The sequence below is a fragment of the Rutidosis leptorrhynchoides genome, chromosome 2, assembly GCF_046630445.1.
Source record: "Rutidosis leptorrhynchoides isolate AG116_Rl617_1_P2 chromosome 2, CSIRO_AGI_Rlap_v1, whole genome shotgun sequence".
Classification (NCBI taxonomy): domain Eukaryota; kingdom Viridiplantae; phylum Streptophyta; class Magnoliopsida; order Asterales; family Asteraceae; genus Rutidosis; species Rutidosis leptorrhynchoides.
In genome coordinates, this window is record NC_092334.1 from 637,304,194 (window position 1) to 637,318,291 (window position 14,098).

The following is a 14,098-nucleotide window of genomic DNA, read 5'->3' on the forward strand; positions in this document are numbered from 1 at the left end:
GTAAACATATCATTAAGTATATTAACAATGAACTACATATGTAAAAACAAGACTACTAACTTAATGAATTTTAAACGAGACATATATGTAACGATTATCGTTGTAAAGACATTTAATGTATATATATCATATTAAGAGATATTCATACATGATAATATCATGATAATATAATAATTTAAAATCTCATTTGATATTATAAACATTGGGTTAACAACATTTAACAAGATCGTTAACCTAAAGGTTTCAAAACAACACTTACATGTAACGACTAACGATGACTTAACGACTCAGTTAAAATGTATATACATGTAGTGTTTTAATATGTATTTATACACTTTTGAAAGACTTCAATACACTTATCAAAATACTTCTACTTAACAAAAATGCTTACAATTACATCCTCGTTCAGTTTCATCAACAATTCTACTCGTATGCACCCGTATTCGTACTCGTACAATACACAGCTTTTAGATGTATGGACTATTGGTATATACACTCCAATGATTAGCTCTTAGCAGCCCATGTGAGTCACCTAACACATGTGGGAACCATCATTTGGCAACTAGCATGAAATATCTCATAAAATTACAAAAATATGAGTAATCATTCATGACTTATTTACATGAAAACAAAATTACATATCCTTTATATCTAATCCATACACCAACGACCAAAAACACCTACAAACACTTTCATTCTTCAATTTTCTTCATCTAATTGATCTCTCTCAAGTTCTATCTTCAAGTTCTAAGTGTTATTCATATATTCTACAAGTTCTAGTTACATAAAATCAAGAATACTTTCAAGTTTGCTAGCTCACTTCCAATCTTGTAAGGTGATCATCTGTAGTGACCCGAACTTTTCCATGTTTATATATATTAATTGAGATTGATATTTACATGATTAAATGTTTCCAACATGTTAAGCAATCAAACTTTTTAAGACTTGATTAATTGAAATATGTTTCATATAGACAATTGACCACCCAAGTTGATCGGTGATTCACGAACGTTAAAACTTGTAAAAACTATATGATGACATATATATGGATATATATATATATAGTTAACATGATACTATGATAAGAAAACATATCATAAAGTATATTAACAATGAACTACATATGTAAAAACAAGACTACTAACTTAATGATTTTTAAACGAGACATATAAGTAACGATTATCGTTGTAAAGACATTTAATGTATATATATCATATTAAGAGATATTCATACATGATATGATCATGATAATATAATAATTTAAAATCTCATTTGATATTATAAACATTGGGTTAACAACATTTAACAAGATCGTTAACCTAAAGGTTTCAAAACAACACTTACATGTAACGACTAACGATGACTTAACGACTCAGTTAAAATGTATATACATGTAGTGTTTTAATATGTATTTATACACTTTTGAAAGACTTCAATACACTTATCAAAATACTTCTACTTAACAAAAATGCTTACAATTACATCCTCGTTCAGTTTCATCAACAATTCTACTCGTATGCACCCGTATTCGTACTCGTACAATACACAGCTTTTAGATGTATGTACTATTGGTATATACACTCCAATGATCAGCTCTTAGCAGCCCATGTGAGTCACCTAACACATCTGGGAACCATCATTTGGCAACTAGCATGAAATATCTCATAAAATTACAAAAATATGAGTAATCATTCATGACTTATTTACATGAAAACAAAATTACATATCCTTTATATCTAATCCATACACCAACGACCAAAAACACCTACAAACACTTTCATTCTTCAATTTTATTCATCTAATTGATCTCTCTCAAGTTCTATCTTCAAGTTCTAAGTGTTCTTCATAAATTCCAAAAGTTCTAGTTTCATAAAATCAAGAATACTTTCAAATTTGCTAGCTCACTTCCAATCTTGTAAGGTGATCATCCAACCTCAAGAAATCTTTGTTTCTTACAGTAGGTTATCATTCTAATACAAGGTAATAATCATATTCAAACTTTGGTTCAATTTCTATAACTATAACAATCTTATTTCAAGTGATGATCTTACTAGAACTTGTTTTCGTGTCATGATTCTGCTTCAAGAACTTCGAGCCATCCAAGGATCCATTGAAGCTAGATCCATTTTTCTCTTTTCCAGTAGGTTTATCCAAGGAACTTAAGGTAGTAATGATGTTCATAACATCATTCAATTCATACATATAAAGCTATCTTATTCGAAGGTTTAAACTTGTAATCACTAGAACATAGTTTAGTTAATTCTAAACTTGTTCGCAAACAAAAGTTAATCCTTCTAACTTGACTTTTAAAATCAACTAAACACATGTTCTATATCTATATGATATGCTAACTTAATGATTTAAAACCTGGAAACACGAAAAACACCGTAAAACCGGATTTACGCCGTCGTAGTAACACCGCGGGCTGTTTTGGGTTAGTTAATTAAAAACTATGATAAACTTTGATTTTAAAGTTGTTATTCTGAGAAAATGATTTTTATTATGAACATGAAACTATATCCAAAAATTATGATTAAACTCAAAGTGGAAGTATGTTTTCTAAAATGGTCATCTAGACGTCGTTCTTTCGACTGAAATGACTACCTTTACAAAAACGACTTGTAACTTATTTTTCCGACTATAAACCTATACTTTTCTGTTTAGATTCATAAAATATAGTTCAATATGAAACCATAGCAATTTGATTCACTCAAAACGGATTTAAAATGAAGAAGTTATGGGTAAAACAAGATTGGATAATTTTTCTCATTTTAGCTACGTGAAAATTAGTAACAAATCTATTCCAACCATAACTTAATCAACTTGTATTGTATATTATGTAATCTTGAGATACCATAGACACGTATATAATGTTTCGACCTATCATGTCGACACATCTATATATATTTCGGAACAACCATAGACACTCTATATGTGAATGTTGGAGTTAGCTATACAGGGTTGAGTTTGATTCCAAAATATATATAGTTTGAGTTGTGATCAATACTGAGATACGTATACACTGGGTCATGGATTGATTCAAGATAATATTTATCGATTTATTTCTGAACATCTAACTGTGGACAACTAGTTGTAGGTTACTAACGAGGACAGCTGACTTAATAAACTTAAAACATCAAAATATATTAAAAGTGTTGTAAATATATTTTGAACATACTTTGATATATATGTATATATTGTTATAGGTTTGTGAATCAACCAGTGGCCAAGTCTTACTTCCCGACGAAGTAAAAATCTGTGAAAGTGAGTTATAGTCCCACTTTTAAAATCTAATATTTTTGGGATGAGAATACATGCAGGTTTTATAAATGATTTACAAAATAGACACAAGTACGTGAAACTACATTCTATGGTTGAATTATCGAAATCGAATATGCCCCTTTTTATTAAGTCTGGTAATCTAAGAATTAGGGAACAGACACCCTAATTAACGCGAATCCTAAAGATAGATCTATTGGGCCTAACAAACCCCATCCAAAGTACCGGATGCTTTAGTACTTCGAAATTTATATCATATCCGAAGGGTGTCCCGGAATGATGGGGATATTCTTATATATGCATCTTGTTATTGTCGGTTACCAGGTGTTCACCATATGAATGATTTTTATCTCTATGTATGGGATGTGTATTGAAATATGAAATCTTGTGGTCTATTGTTACGATTTGATATATATAGGTTAAACCTATAACTCACCAACATTTTTGTTGACGTTTAAAGCATGTTTATTCTCAGGTGAATATTAAGAGCTTCCGCTGTTGCATACTAAAATAAGGACAAGATTTGGAGTCCATGTTTGTATGATATTGTGTAAAAACTGCATTCAAGAAACTGAATTCGATGTAACATATTTGTATTGTAAACCATTATGTAATGGTCGTGTGTAAACAGGATATTTTAGATTATCATTATTTTATAATCTACGTAAAGCTTTTTAAACCTTTATTTATGAAATAAAGGTTATGGTTTGTTTTAAAAATGAATGCAGTCTTTGAAAAACGTCTCATATAGAGGTCAAAACCTCGCAACGAAATCAATTAATATGGAACGTTTTTAATCAATAAGAACGGGACATTTCAGTTGGTATCCGAGCATTGGTCTTAGAGAACCAGAAAATTTGCATTAGTGTGTCTTATCGAGTTTGTTAGGATGCATTAGTGAGTCTGGACTTCGACCGTGTTTTCTTTAAAAATGATTGCTTAACATTTTTGTTGGAAACTATATATTTTTAACATATGAATATTATGTGATATATTAATCTCTTAACGTGTTTGATATTATGTGATAGATGTCTACCTCTAGAATAAGTCCCATTGACTCACCTAATAATAATGAAGAGTCAAATGTAAATTGGAATGATTTGTGGACTGATTCACAAGTTCCCGAAGAGGAACCGGAAGAAGAGTCGGAACCGGAAGAAGAATCAGAACCGGAAGAAGAATCGGAACCGGATGAAAAAATAGAACCGGTGGGGGAAATAATAAAATGGTTAAGTAAAAGAAAATCCTCAACCAACCGACCAAAGTTAATTATGGTCAATGGTGTTTCCGCCAAGGAAGCAAAATATTGGGAGGATTACCAATTCTCCGATGAATCGGATTCCGACGAGAATTCCGATGATGTTATAGAAATTACCCCAACTGAATTTAAAAAGGCAAAAGAAAATAATAAGGGAAAGGGCATAAAAATAGAGAAATCTAATTCCAACCCCGATGAACTTTATATGTATCGTCAACCCCCGAAGTCCTTAAGTTGTAACAATGACCCGGGAACCTCTAAACCACCAGGTTTTTCTAAACCAATGTGGACAACGACGGCTCGTATTAGGGGAACATCATATATCCCTAGAAACTTGGCAAAACGAACCAAAACCGAAGAAGAAGAAACGAGCAGTCGGAATAAGATAGTTGTATTCGTGTGGTGTAATATATGTAATATAGTGTTCTTCTGCTTTATGATATATGTAAAAATTGCTTGTATTAATAAGTATTTTTTTATGAATCTAACTCTTGTCTATTTTACAGTTTAAAAACACAAAATGGATAGACAACCCAATATTTTAAGAGACCTACCCGGAGACATGATTGATGAAATCTTGTCTAGAGTCGGCCAGAATTCTTCGGCACAACTATTTAAGGCGAGATCAGTTTATAAGACATTCGAAGAATGTTCCAAGAATGTCTTGGTTTATAAGAGACTTTCGTTTGAAAGATGGGGGATATCACATTGGGAAACCCATAAGTTACGATGTGTTTACTTTGACGCATATATTGCGGGGAACCCAAATGCTATTTTACGCAACGGGTTAAGAAATTATTTTGACTCAATATATCCGAATATTGGACTTCGTGATTTAGAAAAAGCGGCTAACATGCAACATAAAGAAGCATGTTATGCTTACGGATTAGTAATGTTCGCTTCTCACCAAAGTGAGAACAAGAACATCGGGCTACAACTATTAAACAAAACGTTTCCACAAGTGACGGAGTCGGTAATTGGGGTAAGAAATGAGGTTTTTAGATTATTACGGGACTGTTGGACATTACGTAACCCTCGTCCCTTTGATGACGTTACAACACGCTGTCTTATCAACGGCCATAACGGTTATGTTGCACAAGACCAAGGATGGGAAGTAGTCATAGTAAAACCAGAATGCATGACTTGTTTCTGGACGTATGAATTACGTGTCTTTATTGCCTTTGCTGAACGACTTGTGTACTAGCTAGAATTATCTTCACAACTATCTTGTATCAAAGTTATTGTGTGCTATATTTCATGCTTTATGTAAAATAAGCGGTATTGTAAGTTTGTAAAATATTGTATAAAAGTTTGAACGCGAAATATTATTATAATCAGTTTTTCATATAGAATTGTAGTAGTTGAATTGTATATTAGCTACTAAGTATGAACTTAACGGGTAGGTACTACCCGAATTTAAACTTATAAAACGCTAATATGAAGAAAAAGCTTTTATAAATGAGTTCATATTATGCTACAAAATACTATTAACTACTCTTAATATTCTGTATGATTAACTTGTTCCATTTAACTATTTTGAAGGAAATGGCACCGACTACTCGACACACCGTGAATATGAATGAAGAGGAATTCCGTACTTTTCTAGCTTCAAACATAGCCGCAGTACAGGCTGCGCTACATACCAACAATAACCTTGGATCTAGCAGTACAGGAAATCGTGTAGGATGCACCTACAAAGAATTCACTGCCTGCAAACCTTTGGAATTTGATGGAACCGAAGGACCGATCGGATTGAAACGGTGGACCGAGAAGGTCGAATCGGTGTTTGCCATAAGTAAGTGTACTGAAGAGGACAAAGTAAAGTACGCTACGCATACCTTCACAGGTTCTGCGTTAACATGGTGGAATACCTATCTAGAGCAAGTGGGACAAGACGATGCGTACGCACTACCGTGGTCAGCATTCAAGCACTTGATGAACGAGAAGTACCGTCCCAGAACCGAGGTCAATAAGCTCAAGACAGAACTTAGAGGGTTACGAACCCAAGGATTTGATATTACCACGTACGAAAGACGATTCACAGAATTGTGCCTATTGTGTCCGGGAGCATTCGAAGATGAGGAAGAGAAGATCGACGCGTTTGTGAAAGGATTACCGGAAAGAATCCAAGAAGATATAAGTTCACACGAGCCCGCCTCCATACAACAGGCATGTAGAATGGCTCACAAACTCGTGAACCAAATTGAAGAAAGAATTAAAGAACAGACTGCTGAAGAGGCCAATGTGAAGCAAGTCAAAAGAAAGTGGGAGGAAAACGGTGATAAGAATCACCAATACAACAACAACAGCAATTACAACAATAATCGCAACAATTATCCCAACAATCGCAACATCAATCGCAACTACAACAAACGGCCCAACAACAACAACAACAACAACAGCAACTACAACAATCATCCCAACAACAATAATAACCGCAACAACAACAACAATCAGAAGCAGCTATGCCAAAGGTGTGAAAAGAATCACTCGGGGTTCTGCACCAAATTTTGCAACAAGTGTAAAAGAAATGGTCATAGCGCGGCGATGTGTGAGGTCTACGGACCAGGGGTTAATAGAACGAAAGGAACAAATGGTGTCGGAACGAGTAATGGCGGAGCAAGTAGTGTCGGAGCAAGTTATGCCAATGTAGTTTGTTATAAATGTGGAAAACTGGGCCACATTATTAGAAATTGCCCGAACCAGGAGAACACGAATGGACAAGGCCGTGGAAGAGTTTTCAATATTAATGCGACAGAGGCACAGGAAGACCCGGAGCTTGTTACGGGTACGTTTCTCATTGACAATAAATCTGCTTACGTTTTATTTGATTCAGGTGCGGATAGAAGCTATATGAGTAGAGATTTTTGTGCTAAATTAAGTTGTCCATTGACGCCTTTGGATAGTAAATTTTTACTCGAATTAGCAAATGGTAAATTAATTTCAGCAGATAATATATGTCGGAATCGAGAAATTAAACTGGTTAGCGAAACATTTAAGATTGATTTGATACCAGTAGAGTTAGGGAGTTTTGATGTGATAATCGGTATGGACTGGTTGAAAGAAGTGAAAGCGGAGATCGTTTGTTACAAAAATGCAATTCGCATTATACGAGAAAAAGGAAAACCCTTAATGGTGTACGGAGAAAAGGGCAACACGAAGCTACATCTTATTAGTAATTTGAAGGCACAAAAACTAATAAGAAAAGGTTGCTATGCTGTTCTAGCACACGTCGAGAAAGTACAAACTGAAGAAAAGAGCATCAATGATGTTCCCGTCGCAAAAGAATTTCCTGATGTATTTCCGAAAGAATTACCGGGATTACCCCCACATCGATCTATTGAATTTCAAATAGATCTTGTACCAGGAGCTGCACCAATAGCTCGTGCTCCTTACAGACTCGCACCCAGCGAGATGAAAGAACTACAAAGCCAATTATAAGAACTTTTAGAGCGTGGTTTCATTCGACCAAGCACATCACCGTGGGGAGCTCCTGTTTTGTTTGTCAAGAAGAAAGATCGTACATTCAGGTTGTGTATCGACTACCGAGAGTTGAACAAACTTACCATCAAGAACCGCTACCCACTACCGAGAATCGATGACTTATTTGATCAACTACAAGGCTCGTCTGTTTATTCAAAGATTGACTTACGTTCCGGGTATCATCAAATGTGGGTGAAAGAAGATGATATTCCAAAGACTGCTTTCAGAACACGTTACGGTCATTACGAGTTTATGGTCATGCCGTTTGGTTTAACTAATGCACCAACTGTGTTCATGGACCTTATGAACCGAGTGTGTGGACCATACCTTGACAAGTTTGTCATTGTTTTCATTGATGACATACTTATTTACTCAAAGAATGACCAAGAACACGGTGAACATTTGAGAAAGGTGTTAGAAGTATTGAGGAAGGAAGAATTGTACGCTAAGTTTTCAAAGTGTGCATTTTGGTTGGAAGAAGTTCAATTCCTCGGTCACATAGTGAACAAAGAAGGTATTAAGGTGGATCCGGCAAAGATAGAAACTGTTGAAAAGTGGGAAACCCCGAAAACTCCGAAACACATACGCCAGTTTTTAGGACTAGCTGGTTACTACAGAAGATTCATCCAAGACTTTTCCAGAATAGCAAAACCCTTGACTGCATTAACGCATAAAGGGAAGAAATTTGAATGGAATGATGAACAAGAGAAAGCGTTTCAGTTATTGAAGAAAAAGCTAACTACGGCACCTATATTGTCATTGCCTGAAGGGAATGATGATTTTGTGATTTATTGTGATGCATCAAAGCAAGGTCTCGGTTGTGTATTAATGCAACGAACGAAGGTGATTGCTTATGCGTCTAGACAATTGAAGATTCACGAACAAAATTATACGATGCATGATTTGGAATTAGGCGCGGTTGTTTTTGCATTAAAGACTTGGAGGCACTACTTATATGGGGTCAAAAGTATTATATATACCGACCACAAAAGTCTTCAACACATATTTAATCAGAAACAACTGAATATGAGGCAGCGTAGGTGGATTGAATTATTGAATGATTACGACTTTGAGATTCGTTACCACCCGGGGAAGGCAAATGTGGTAGCCGATGCCTTGAGCAGAAAGGACAGAGAACCCATTCGAGTAAAATCTATGAATATAATGATTCATAATAACATTACTACTCAAATAAAGGAGGCGCAACAAGGAGTTTTAAAAGAGGGAAATTTAAAGGATGAAATACCCAAAGGATCGGAGAAGCATCTTAATATTCGGGAAGACGGAACCCGGTATAGGGCTGAAAGGATTTGGGTACCAAAATTTGGAGATATGAGAGAAATGGTACTTAGAGAAGCTCATAAAACCAGATACTCAATACATCCTGGAACGGGGAAGATGTACAAGGATCTCAAGAAACATTTTTGGTGGTCGGGTATGAAAGCCGATGTTGCTAAATACGTAGGAGAATGTTTGACGTGTTCTAAGGTCAAAGCTGAGCATCAGAAACCATCAGGTCTACTTCAACAACCCGAAATCCCGGAATGGAAATGGGAAAACATTACCATGGATTTCATCACTAAATTGCCAAGGACTGCAAGTGGTTTTGATACTATTTGGGTAATAGTTGATCGTCTCACCAAATCAGCACACTTCCTACCAATAAGAGAAGATGACAAGATGGAGAAGTTAGCACGACTGTATTTGAAGGAAGTCGTCTCCAGACATGGAATACCAATCTCTATTATCTCTGATAGGGATGGCAGATTTATTTCAAGATTCTGGCAGACATTACAGCAAGCATTAGGAACTCGTCTAGACATGAGTACTGCCTATCATCCACAAACTGATGGGCAGAGCGAAAGGACGATACAAACGCTTGAAGACATGCTACGAGCATGTGTTATTGATTTCGGAAACAGTTGGGATCGACATCTACCGTTAGCAGAATTTTCCTACAACAACAGCTACCATTCAAGCATTGAGATGGCGCCGTTTGAAGCACTTTATGGTAGAAAGTGCAGGTCTCCGATTTGTTGGAGTGAAGTGGGGGATAGACAGATTACGGGTCCGGAGATTATACAAGAAACTACCGAGAAGATCATCCAAATTCAACAACGGTTGAAAACCGCCCAAAGTCGACAAAAGAGCTACGCTGACATTAAAAGAAAAGATATAGAATTTGAAATTGGAGAGATGGTCATGCTTAAAGTTGCACCTTGGAAAGGCGTTGTTCGATTTGGTAAACGAGGGAAATTAAATCCAAGGTATATTGGACCATTCAAGATTATTGATCGTGTCGGACCAGTAGCTTACCGACTAGAGTTACCTCAACAACTCGCGGCTGTACATAACACTTTCCACGTCTCGAATTTAAAGAAATGTTTTGCTAAAGAAGATCTCACTATTCCGCTAGATGAAATCCAAATCAACGAAAAACTTCAATTCATCGAAGAACCCGTCGAAATAATGGATCGTGAGGTTAAAAGACTTAAGCAAAACAAGATACCAATTGTTAAGGTTCGATGGAATGCTCGTAGAGGACCCGAGTTCACCTGGGAGCGTGAAGATCAGATGAAGAAGAAATACCCGCATCTATTTCCAGAAGATTCGTCAACACCTTCAACAGCTTAAAATTTCGGGACGAAATTTATTTAACGGGTAGGTACTGTAGTGACACGAACTTTTCCATGTTTATATATATTAATTGAGATTGATATTTACATGATTAAATGTTTCCAACATGTTAAGCAATCAAACTTTTTAAGACTTGATTAATTGAAATATGTTTCATATAGACAATTGACCACCCAAGTTGATCGGTGATTCACGAACGTTAAAACTTGTAAAAACTATATGATGACATATATATGGATATATATATATAGTTAACATGATACTATGATAAGAAAACATATCATAAAGTATATTAACAATGAACTACATATGTAAAAACAAGACTACTAACTTAATGATTTTTAAACGAGACATATATGTAACGATTATCGTTGTAAAGACATTTAATGTATATATATCATATTAAGAGATATTCATACATGATATGATCATGATAATATAATAATTTAAAATCTCATTTGATATTATAAACATTGGGTTAACAACATTTAACAAGATCGTTAACCTAAAGGTTTCAAAACAACACTTACATGTAACGACTAACGATGACTTAACGACTCAGTTAAAATGTATATACATGTAGTGTTTTAATATGTATTTATACACTTTTGAAAGACTTCAATACACTTATCAAAATACTTCTACTTAACAAAAATGCTTACAATTACATCCTCGTTCAGTTTCATCAACAATTCTACTCGTATGCACCCGTATTCGTACTCGTACAATACACAGCTTTTAGATGTATGTACTATTGGTATATACACTCCAATGATCAGCTCTTAGCAGCCCATGTGAGTCACCTAACACATGTGGGAACCATCATTTGGCAACTAGCATGAAATATCTCATAAAATTACAAAAATATGAGTAATCATTCATGACTTATTTACATGAAAACAAAATTACATATCCTTTATATCTAATCCATACACCAACGACCAAAAACACCTACAAACACTTTCATTCTTCAATTTTCTTCATCTAATTGATCTCTCTCAAGTTCTATCTTCAAGTTCTAAGTGTTCTTCATAAATTCCAAAAGTTCTAGTTTCATAAAATCAAGAATACTTTCAAATTTGCTAGCTCACTTCCAATCTTGTAAGGTGATCATCCAACCTCAAGAAATCTTTGTTTCTTACAGTAGGTTATCATTCTAATACAAGGTAATAATCATATTCAAACTTTGGTTCAATTTCTATAACTATAACAATCTTATTTCAAGTGATGATCTTACTAGAACTTGTTTTCGTGTCATGATTCTGCTTCAAGAACTTCGAGCCATCCAAGGATCCATTGAAGCTAGATCCATTTTTCTCTTTTCCAGTAGGTTTATCCAAGGAACTTAAGGTAGTAATGATGTTCATAACATCATTCAATTCATACATATAAAGCTATCTTATTCGAAGGTTTAAACTTGTAATCACTAGAACATAGTTTAGTTAATTCTAAACTTGTTCGCAAACAAAAGTTAATCCTTCTAACTTGACTTTTAAAATCAACTAAACACATGTTCTATATCTATATGATATGCTAACTTAATGATTTAAAACCTGGAAACACGAAAAACACCGTAAAACCGGATTTACGCCGTCGTAGTAACACCGCGGGCTGTTTTGGGTTAGTTAATTAAAAACTATGATAAACTTTGATTTTAAAGTTGTTATTCTGAGAAAATGATTTTTATTATGAACATGAAACTATATCCAAAAATTATGATTAAACTCAAAGTGGAAGTATGTTTTCTAAAATGGTCATCTAGACGTCGTTCTTTCGACTGAAATGACTACCTTTACAAAAACGACTTGTAACTTATTTTTCCGACTATAAACCTATACTTTTCTGTTTATATTCATAAAATATAGTTCAATATGAAACCATAGCAATTTGATTCACTCAAAACGGATTTAAAATGAAGAAGTTATGGGTAAAACAAGATTGGATAATTTTTCTCATTTTAGCTACGTGAAAATTAGTAACAAATCTATTCCAACCATAACTTAATCAACTTGTATTGTATATTATGTAATCTTGAGATACCATAGACACGTATATAATGTTTCGACCTATCATGTCGACACATCTATATATATTTCGGAACAACCATAGACACTCTATATGTGAATGTTGGAGTTAGCTATACAGGGTTGAGTTTGATTCCAAAATATATATAGTTTGAGTTGTGATCAATACTGAGATACGTATACACTGGGTCATGGATTGATTCAAGATAATATTTATCGATTTATTTCTGTACATCTAACTGTGGACAACTAGTTGTAGGTTACTAACGAGGACAGCTGACTTAATAAACTTAAAACATCAAAATATATTAAAAGTGTTGTAAATATATTTTGAACATACTTTGATATATATGTATATATTGTTATAGGTTTGTGAATCAACCAGTGGCCAAGTCTTACTTCCCGACGAAGTAAAAATCTGTGAAAGTGAGTTATAGTCCCACTTTTAAAATCTAATATTTTTGGGATGAGAATACATGCAGGTTTTATAAATGATTTACAAAATAGACACAAGTACGTGAAACTACATTCTATGGTTGAATTATCGAAATCGAATATGCCCCTTTTTATTAAGTCTGGTAATCTAAGAATTAGGGAACAGACACCCTAATTGACGCGAATCCTAAAGATAGATCTATTGGGCCTAACAATCCCCATCCAAAGTACCGGATGCTTTAGTACTTCGAAATTTATATCATATCCGAAGGGTGTCCCGGAATGATGGGGATATTCTTATATATGCATCTTGTTATTGTCGGTTACCAGGTGTTCACCATATGAATGATTTTTATCTCTATGTATGGGATGTGTATTGAAATATGAAATCTTGTGGTCTATTGTTACGATTTGATATATATAGGTTAAACCTATAACTCACCAACATTTTTGTTGACGTTTAAAGCATGTTTATTCTCAGGTGAATATTAAGAGCTTCCGCTGTTGCATACTAAAATAAGGACAAGATTTGGAGTCCATGTTTGTATGATATTGTGTAAAAACTGCATTCAAGAAACTGAATTCGATGTAACATATTTGTATTGTAAACCATTATGTAATGGTCGTGTGTAAACAGGATATTTTAGATTATCATTATTTGATAATCTATGTAAAGCTTTTTAAACCTTTATTTATGAAATAAAGGTTATGGTTTGTTTTAAAAATGAATGCAGTCTTTGAAAAACGTCTCATATAGAGGTCAAAACCTCGCAACGAAATCAATTAATATGGAACGTTTTTAATCAATAAGAACGGGACATTTCATCATCCAACCTCAATAAATCTTTGTTTCTTACAGTAGGTTATCATTCTAATACAAGGTAATAATCATATTCAAACTTTGGTTCAATTTCTATAACTATAACAATCTTATTTCAAGTGATGATCTTACTTGAACTTGTTTTCGTGTCATGATTCTGCT